Genomic DNA, 10,389 nt, shown 5'->3' on the forward strand with positions numbered 1-10,389 from the left:
GATGATGCAAACGCTAAGACAACATACGAAACTACCAAATTCTGCTATAAGTTTAACTGCAACATATAATCATATACTGTTAATAGTGTTTAACGTCCCTTTGATTACATTACATTAACTATCTGCTTGATTTTTAAGATACATTTCTGCTATATGGACATCAACTCACCGCTGATAAACTATTACAAAATATAATGTAGAAACTTTATTTTCAATAAAGCTGCTTTGCAACGATTTGCATCGTTAAAAGTGCTATACAAATAAACCTAAATTGAATATATATATATACTGTATATATAGAGACGTGTGTGTGTGTGTGTGTGTGTGTGTGTGTGTGTATTTGTAAATCACAAAACAATTTTTCACCATTTCTACATGTTTTTTTTTCTTCTCAGTCAAAAATGTGTAGAAATTCTTACATATCTTAACAGTAAGGAATATTTACATGACTATCTTTAAGTAACATTTCGATATAGATTTATATATACTATATTTTGATGAAAATTGCGTTATATACTTTCATTATTCCCATCTATACAAAGGGAATAATCTCAGATGTGAAGAAGACCTATTTCTAAACAATTCTTATCGCAAACACCATGCTCAAAAAGTGAAATCGGATGCATTTGTTTTCTTTAAACCCGATAACTTAGATTTTTCCTTTCCTGCTGGCATTCACAACACTTTCTAAGATGGATACTGACTGTTTTCCACTCTGACAGAAGCCCAAATCCAGCCTAATAAACGTCTGTATGTATTCGCAATTAAATAAACAATCTATTATTTCTTTTCTCTGTGCCTACAGTGCCGTGTCAGTCACCATATGCCGGGAGAGAGGAGCAGGGAATCATATCACGGTGGTAGTTTTTTGGCGTCGTGAGGAGGAGGAGGAGGAAGAGGAGGAAGAGGGGGAGTCAGAGCCGAGGGCTCACGGTGCATGTAGCACATCAGATCTCCCTCAATTAATCCAACATTAGGTGCCTGGGATCCACGAGTCAGTGCTTTTGGAAAGCATATGTGGCTCAAATCTAATTATTCTCTCCCTTTCTTTGAGCCGGAGAGGGTGGAGAGAGATAGAGAAAGAGACAGAGAGAGAGAGAGAGTGGCCATCCACGTAGCTGTAGATTTTGTTATGCTGTGATTTCTCTCTCTCTCTCCCTCACTCGCCCGCTCACTCCGAACCCCCTTCTACCCCCACCTCCTCCTCTCTCTCACTCATTCTCCATCTCTCGCTCACACACACACGCTCCAAACACTCTCTCTCTCCTCCTCTGCCTCTCTCTCTCAGTCTGTCTCTCCCTCCCTCAGCTTCACTCGCTCTTGTGCTGTAAGTTCATTTGCTGTGTCAAGCAACAACTGGCTCGGGAGTGGGCAGTGGGTTTTGATCCTTTTGTCAAGCATCCCCCCTGCGAGTGTGTACCGCGTCCACCTGCACACCACGGGACTGGCCGCCTGGCTCTCTCTAACATCGGCGTACCATCCTGGGTTTATCACGATCAGGCATCCCACCTTGCTGAGATGGGCGGCACGATGAGATGCTAAAGGTTTGACAGGGTAAGTCACATCTACATGTGAATGTCGGTCCAGTTCTTTTTCATCTTTTTTTTCAAATATATTGATCGTTGTTTCTATAGTGTGTGTGTATTTTTGTTTTTTTTGCTGGTGTGGTCCACCACACCTCCTGATGCTTGTGTCAAGTGTCTTGTGGAATTACCATATTCATGGCATCCATTCAATTAATTCGCAATCAGTAAAGGGTCCGGCTCGAAGTGTCTGTGTGTGTGTGTGTTTGTTTTTTCTTTTAGTGTGGGGTGGAATAGCACAGATCGCTTGTGGAGAAAGGGAGGAGTGGAGAGAGGTTGGGAATACAGATATGTTCTTATTTTCTGTCTCTAAACTGTTCCATTCTTAGAATTCCTTACAAATTGTAAATATAAAAGTACGTGAATGGGTTCTTGCATGAAGAGAGTAGAATAAAAAAATATTGAAAAAATATGTATAATTTAAAAGGATATGGACCAATAGGAACTTTTGGTAAAGACAAACAAACCAAAAAAGCATAAAATCCATGCATAGAGGCCATTGATTAACTCCTGGAGTTCTGGGGGTTTAGAAGAGGGGTTGTGTGTGTGTGTGTGTGTGTGTGTGTGTGTGTGTGTGTGTATCTTCAGAAATGGACAGAGAGAGTGAGAGCCCTGGGGCTATAGCACTGGGGGAGTGTGCCCTGCGTCAGGGTGGCTGTGTGTGTGTGTGTGTGTGTGTGAGGTGCGTCTGATGGTTTTGCAGACTGGGGGTCTGGAGAGCGAGTGAGCAGCCGGCTGCTACACTGCCGGTGTGCACCCGTACGGTGGCTTTTGTTGCGTTTGTGCTCGAGTCCAGCTTCTCCCTCTCCATCTGCCTCTGTTAGGTTCTCCTCCAGTTTCTTGTGCTGCCTTCTCTTTCTCTCTGTTGGATTTCGAGAGAATGATAGCTGATTGTGTTTTTCTCATTTTGTGAATGATTGGTGTAAAATAGAGGAATCTGTCTGGGTAGGTATGTAGACTATGATCTTTTTAAAATAAATAGTTTTGCATTAAATGGGAAAAAAAATTCTGATAGGATAATATTTATATCCTTAAAAAAAGACTTTTTTTAAAAGAAACATATGTTTTATTTTGTAAAAAATTGTGAGCTCGTGTTCTATTGATTACAATTCTGTAATTCTGTAAATTAACCACAAGCTAATTATAAGGGAATTATAACAGAATACAATTTTGCAGGAAAAATGAAATTACCATAAATAAGGCCTGTTAATAAAAAATAAAATAAAAAAAATCTAAGAGAGTATTTTGAAATGTGGTATTTGTATTCAGCAAATCTTTTAAATAAAATAGAATTTTAACACAATTACATTTATCAGCTGAATATTATCTTTATATATTAAAATTGTGAGACCACATAAACACAAATTGCTAAAATTATTCCTAATATTAGTAACCAAACGTTTACTACTAATGGATTTAGCGGTTATCAAAATCAGACCTATTATATACAGAAATTCACAATTCTCTATGTAACACCGTGCATTGACTACGCATTACAAGTTGCTTTTTTTCCGAAAAGAGGAAGGTTTCTCTCCTAGACTAATCACACAGTTTAGCCCCCACCCCTTCTTTTTTCCCCTCCCCATGTCATCCTCAAGTGGGGTATAGAGGGGGGCTGCCATGCTTCATTAGAGTCCATGTCTCCATATAGAATTCTCCTCAAAATTTTTTTTCAATTTCTATATCATTTAGACAGATGAGATGTTCAGCGTGTTATGAAGTGGACCATGACAGCATTTAGATCTCAAGCATCCCGCTCTATTTTAACCCTGGTGGTCTGTGTTTTTAGGCGAACCTGCTACTGTGGACTATCATCATCACCATCATCGGGATCATCGCAGTGGCAATGGGAGTCAGGACATGGATGCTAGCCGGAGGATCTCCGAAGGGTCCTTGCATCTCAGGTGAGTTTATGCTGTTGGGGGGCGGGGCGCGGGTGGATAACTCATAACCCCCATCCATCACCTCCGCCCCATCCCCCACTCCTTCATTAAATGCACCTTTCCCCCAAATGGCCTTGTGAGGGCACAGATTGCTGGGAGGAAATAGCATCAAAAACAACAACAAAAAAACACATACCACATATTTCCTGAGGCGTTTACTGAACAAAAATGCATTGTTAATTTCTGTTTGCAGACGAGCCGTTGAGAAGCCCTTGCCTTGCGCTACAAAGCATCTTCAATCAATTGTTTTGAAAAGGCCTTTCCGTTTTCTGACGATGCCGGCGGTTCTGTTGTTTCTCTCTGTAAAGGACTCTCTTCGGTGACGGGTATTCTTGGGTGGATAATACGGCTCTCGTTGTTATTGCTTAAGAATACGCGTAGTCGAGGAGAGTCATGTCGGCGGCAACTGCAATGGACTAGAGAGAGTGTTGAATCCAGAAGGCCCACCTGCCTGCACGCACACATGCGTTTGCTAACGCCGAGGTTCACGCCCACATCCATTTATTGAGTCAGTGAAGCTGCATTTCCTGTTTGTGTGTGATGCTTGTGCTGTTGATTTATCCGGCTACTCCTGCTTTTCAGCCAGCCCAAAGGAAAAACTGGGCTTTTTATGATTCGCCGTCCTCACCCCAAAGGCTGTATATTGTAACGTCCCGGGCTGGGTTGTAGATGCAAATGTGTTCCATTTGTGTCATATATTCTTTTCTCAGGACCGCACACACACTCTACCTTTTTAATGCAAATTGATTTTGAAATGACATTTATTGTGCAGGGTTTCCATATGGTACTCCGGGGGGGGATGGATGGAGAAAAAAAAAAAAATGAATGGAATGTCCACGATGCCACTGACAGCTAAATTTATGCAGATTGTAAAGGAACACACTGCAGATAAACAGTTACCACGGCTTTAGATTGACCGCGGCGTGGCTTCCCGTGTAGGCACGCGTATATCATGAATATGTATTACGCGAGCATATGATGCTGCATTCTAACATCCATGAAATCCATTTAGGGAACCTAATAGGATCTACTTGACTTATGAAAGCTTATGATCAAACCTTATAAATATACATGAGATAGTTTTATGTGAAAAAAAGTATTCTTTTGCTTTTTTATTTAGATGTAGTTTGCATAAAAACGGACTGACTGCATTCGGACTGGCTGTTGATGTATTGACATGGACGATTTGCAAATCTGCAAACATTTGAATTTGTTCTCCATTATCATTCGGCACATTTAAGTCATGTATTAGCATTTCAGATAGACTAAAGGCAACAATCAGCCCGCTCTGTCCTTGATCACTCTGTAATTATCATTCTTTCGGCTGTGTGTTTAAATGAGTAGAGAGAAAAGAGGTGTGGAGGAGGAATAATGTAATGTTTTACCACTAGGGGACCCACACAACTGAAAATCACAGCAGCTGGTTAACTTTTAAGTCATTTTTATGTAATTTTAAGGTGAACTAATATAAATATTTGGCTAGATGAATATAGCTTTAGATCTAGATCTGTAAAAAATAATGTGATTGTCTTTTATTCTTAGCATGTACATTCAAAATGAATGGCGGTTCATTTATTCCTTTATTAATTTTTGCCGAACAGTGCCTTAGGAGTGACAGTTATCTGTTATATTAGAATATTTTCCTGAATGTAAGATTGAAATTATTTTTTTAAACTAAAATATTTTACACTTATAGTTGTGATGTCTTGATAGAATTTCTCTCTGATGTCATTTTTATTGATGCTGTTCAGTAAATACCTCGCTGTAAACTCCTCACACAGCTTAACTTCCATCTGTCTGCAGTTTATGACGTGATTAAATTATTCAGGCCTCTGCAGCTCATCTTGATTTGTTCTTTATTGAAATTATTTTTATGTGCACATCGTCTTTGTTCCTCCCTCTCATATCATAAATAAAGCTTTATTTAAGTAAAATTATGATGCATTTGTATATTTTGTCCTTTTATATATTAAGAATCGGTTTTAAAAAATTTTTGCTTGGTCGTTTGATACCATTTAGCGCTCTTATCTTCTTGTTGTCTGAGTTTGTGGCATTCAACGGCTTGCAGTTTATTTCGCAAGACAAAATGTAACAGAAAACAGACATAATAGATGCCTTTCTGGTCATCATCACATTCTTTAGAATAAGAGTGAGATGTTTTAGTGACAGGACTCAGCATCCATTACCCTATATTCTGATCATTCAGCTGTAGGATCGATGTTTCTGTTTATGTCTCTGGTCTGCTCTCAGACATTTAAATTCACTCAGTTGCAAAAGCCTTAAATTACAGAAACATTTTCTCTGCAGTGACTTTAATTCATTTTAAAGGATTTGAGATATTGACAAAAAGTGGAGCATTATTAAAAAGAAAGGCCATTTTGTCCCATCTAATGGAGGCCAAATTATATAAGCTTTATAAACATTTAAAGTATGAATTATTAATTTATTCACTTGACATGACTGCATTCTATAAAATAGATTAATTTCGTTTTTGGAGTATTATAAAAAAAAACTTCTTTCTTTCAGTTGATAATATTTTGACTAATGGTTATTCATTCGGCTTATTAGTTTACCCTTCATGGTTGTATGGGTTGGTATTTACACCCAGCACAAAGGTCTGATCCGCTGGGTTATGGTTTATAGGCTCAGCATTTTTGAGCTCCTTTACAGGATTTTTCCTCATATATGATGTCATGATGTTCAATCATCCCCTGACTTCTCTCAAGACCATAATGCTTTCAACCACAAATAAGATCAGTGGCATTAATCAATTGGAAATGTGCTGTGTTAGCATATGGTTCCCTCAGTATAGGAAATAAAAGCTACATGAGCAGCCAATAGTTTGGACACACTAGATTGATTTCATTTATTTTATTTTTTTACCCTCATTTTGACTTTTTCCCTCCGTTAATTAAACTTTTTGTCTTTTTAATTATTAAAGGAATATAGTGAGGAAAAAAAGTATTCAATGAATTTCCACAATGTTGTTTGAAAAGCATATTAAGTTGATTAACCACAAATGAAGAGTGGATTTTTTTTTATTAAAAAGATTCTATAAAATTCTCATGTCAGAATTTTGTAATAATGCCATTTATTAGCTGAGAGAAAACATTTTTCAGTTTACACTCTTAAAAATATTAGCATTGACGGTTTCACGAAGAACCTTTAAAAAACTTGGCACCTTTATACTGCACAAAAGGTATTTGTAAAGAAATGGAAAAAGGCTCTTTAGATTATTTAAATATTCTTCATACAAAGAAAAAACGGTTCTATCTAGAAAATTATTATATGCATCACTACAAACCCCCCTTTGGAAATTTTGTTTTTATTAGTGCATGTGATCATTTAGTGATATGATTGCAGTGGTTCAAAAGTGTGGAAAATAATTTCTAGAATGTGTAAGTGTTTTCAAATTTTTGAGTGGCGATGTTTCTATAATTTCTAAACATTTTGATCTTTCAACCTCAAAAGCTCTCAAACGGACACCTTACCTACCTCTAAACTTCACAGTCTCAGGCCTGTTGAGACTTACAGCTTGTCCATTTCTTACAGAGAGCTGATACAGGCCACTAAGCCTTGTTACATTAATTACAGACCTGCTCTGTATTCCACCATACGTCTGAAGCCGGTTATCATGTGTATCGTTTCAGAGATTAATTTCAGGCGGGAGGTGAAGCACGCTGAGCTAGTGAAGTCTAACTGCCAGATATCTTCAATAAGGTTACACTATGGATGGGCTTTAGGTTGGTTTAAATAGCCGCCTATGAAATGTACCCACATCATTGGCTCACTGATACAGGCTTAGCAATCTATTTAAAAACCAATTTATTTCCACAGTATTGGAGCTGGAGCAGATTGAACGCCAGAGTGAGATCCTCCACTTCCAAATTCTCAGTGGACACCTCTCATCCCATTCTGGCGCAATCGCTCTCTCTCTCTCTTCCTCTCCTCCCCTTTATCGCTCCTCTCTTCACAAACTCTGGTGACTTATATTCCTCCAAGAGTGTTCAATAAAAACCCTTTTGGCCTGAAAAATCCCCAACGGTGTCAAAATCACTGACTATACTAGAAAACACAGTTAAGGGTTTTCACTGACAGTAGGAAATTAAATATTAGACACAGAAAGCGTTGGTTTGACTGGGTTTTTGAAGTGATTGCTCTGCAAAACCATTTTTATTCATTTATTTTTTGTAATCACAATTAAAATTAAAATTGTGTTTGTTTCAGTTTTTAAGGGTGTGCTCTGCAAAAATAATTTTCTTTTCTTCTTATATATACATACATACACACACACACACACACTTCAAAAGTCTGAGATTGATAAGATTTTTTAATATCTATTTGAAAGGTTTTACGCTCACCAAGGCTGCATTTTTATACAATATAAAGTAAAAAACAGTACTGTTATGAAATATTACAAATTAAAATATATGTTTTCTATTTTAATATGTTTTAAACTGTATTTTATCAATGTGATGGCAAAGCTAAATTTTCAGCAAAATTTCTCTAGTATTCAATGCCAAATGATCCTTCAGAAATCATTCTGATATGCATATTTTCTTCTTAACAGTTGTTTTGGAAACTGATACTTTTTTAGAATTCGGAGTTCAAAAGTTTAAAAAAAAAGCATTCATTTGTTAAATTATAAATGTCCTGACTGAGAGTTTTGATCAATTTACTGCATCCCTACGGAATAAAAGTATTTATTTAAGTTAACTCGTTTTGAGGATATTGCTTTACTAAAATAACAAGGGAAATATTAGTTATATTACATAAAAGACAAAGACAAAAAATACTGATTAAGAATATTTTTTGCAGTGTGTGTGGGCCTGTTCCAGCGGTGAAGAGAGCGATAATTGATTATTTCACCGTGCCGTTCATTCATCTCCCTGCGCACACACCGCTCTGTAAACTCCTGTCTCTCCCCGGACGCACACGTAACGAGGGCCAGGCCTCCTGCTACCTCTGAGCTATCACCTCAGAGAGAGAGAGAGAGAGAGAGAGAGAGACTATGATTAATCAGATCTTCTAAATGCTGGCTACCCCCCAGAGAGGCCCCTTCAGAGTGAAGCTCTTAGGTCCCCACCTCCCATAAACGCAGGGCGTTCAATCTTCACGTAGAGCTTCATTGTCAAAAGCAAAGGGAGAAAAAAATATCACACTTTCATTTTAGGTTCAAGCAGAGCGCAGGAAAGCATGTACTGTCTGCTCGCTTCAGTACAAATTCACAGAGCACTCAGTGTTCAATAACCAGGCTCCTGCGCTCGCTGTCTGTCAGCGTTAGCAGTGCTAGTCCTCGTGTTTTGTCTCATGTTTCATTTCATTGTTTTTAGGTTTGTTTGTTGCATTCTGTCCAGTCTGGAAAGAGTGTCTTTGAAAATAATCTGAAGATTTGTCCTCCATTAAATTCTTTTTTTTTCTTTTTTTTTTAAGAAGCCAAAAGCATTGCCACTCTTATTCATGCCATTTAAAAAGATGGAATAAAAAAAAAACATATATTTTTTGTGAAAAAGATCATGCTTTTTTATACTCGCTGTTACAATTGTATGAAGCATAGATAGATAGATAGATAGATAGATAGATAGATAGATAGATAGATAGATAGATAGATAGATAGATAGATAGATAGATAGATAGATAGATAGATAGATAGATAGATAGATAGATAGAATTTTTTTTTTGGTTTAAAATAGTCGTTTCTTAAAATTCGTTTCTGAAATGAACTTGTGTACTTGTGCTTGTGAAGTAGTGTATGAATTTGATTCACAAAAAAAAATATTAACTTTGTGGTGAATCGGTTGTTTGTTATTGCATGCAGCCTGTGAGAAGAAATCAAGAAAATTTTCTTGCTATTAATTCACGATACCAATCCTTGTTGTTTTATTACATTCAATTAAGACTGCAAACTCTGGTAAAATATGAATCTATTTTAATCTTTTAAGCCCTGGCTTTAGAAAACAGCACAAAAAACACTCAAATAAAAAGACTGATCATGGGATTTTAAGATTTGCTATTTAGAGGAGATCAAAATCACAATGTACCCACAAATACTATAAATATCATAAATAAGAATCTGAAATATTTCTTATATATCACAATGTTTCTAAATACCAAAACTATTTTATTTGATTGTTTTGTTGTTGTGCAGGAGCAGCAGAACATCATCCTTCAGAATAGAGATTACAGCTACCTCATGTAACATGACTTTTCATTGATACATATTTAATGCAAATACAATTGCTCTTGAATGGTCTCTCCACTGTCCCTCTTGCTGCTCCGACCAAAGGCAACAATGCCATTCACATGCTAAACAGGGGCATCCAGGCACTTGTCCCCAGACTTACTAATCTATTGAGTCTCAAGACACAACCTTTCCTCCACGGCGAATAAATGTGTGAGCAGCAGCACCATCTGCAAATACCAATAGGAGAATATCAAGTATTCTTTGAGGCTGTATTAGATCCGCTTTGAAGGTGAAAGAGAAAGAGAGAGGGGCTGGGATTTTTTCCCCCTGGTATTTTCAAGGTTCTCCGATAAGCGACTGACTGTGATATTCGGCTGTCTGTCGGGATGATCTTCACTGGACTCAGAGGTGTTATTCTGAACGTCTGTCCTCCATCTGACCCTGCGAGATCTCACTCTGTCTGCACTCGTCCCTTCTATCGGTACTTTAATCGTTATTCTGTCGCCTTTTATGTTCCCACAGTTCTCAAATAATTAAAGAAGATTTGAATAAATAGAAAATCATGAATGATCAAACAGTTTGCTAATGTGAAAGTCCATATTTGCATTTCATTTTTTAACACCTCTTTGCCCTAGATTTTAATCCTTAGCTATTATATTTCATGTATGAATGGATGAAT

At 37.4% G+C, this 10,389-nt stretch overlaps 1 long non-coding RNA gene across 1 annotated transcript; it reads left to right on the forward strand.

Annotated features, from left to right (window-relative positions):
• The first annotated feature begins 1,021 nt into the window (after positions 1-1,021).
• Positions 1,022-4,385, forward strand: LOC132116234 (uncharacterized). Its single transcript, XR_009425614.1, has 3 exons — positions 1,022-1,554; positions 3,373-3,487; positions 3,720-4,385. It is a non-coding gene; the product is annotated as an uncharacterized LOC132116234 (long non-coding RNA).
• The last annotated feature ends 6,004 nt before the right edge of the window (positions 4,386-10,389 follow it).

The sequence above is a fragment of the Carassius carassius genome, chromosome 35, assembly GCF_963082965.1.
Source record: "Carassius carassius chromosome 35, fCarCar2.1, whole genome shotgun sequence".
NCBI lineage: Eukaryota > Metazoa > Chordata > Actinopteri > Cypriniformes > Cyprinidae > Carassius > Carassius carassius.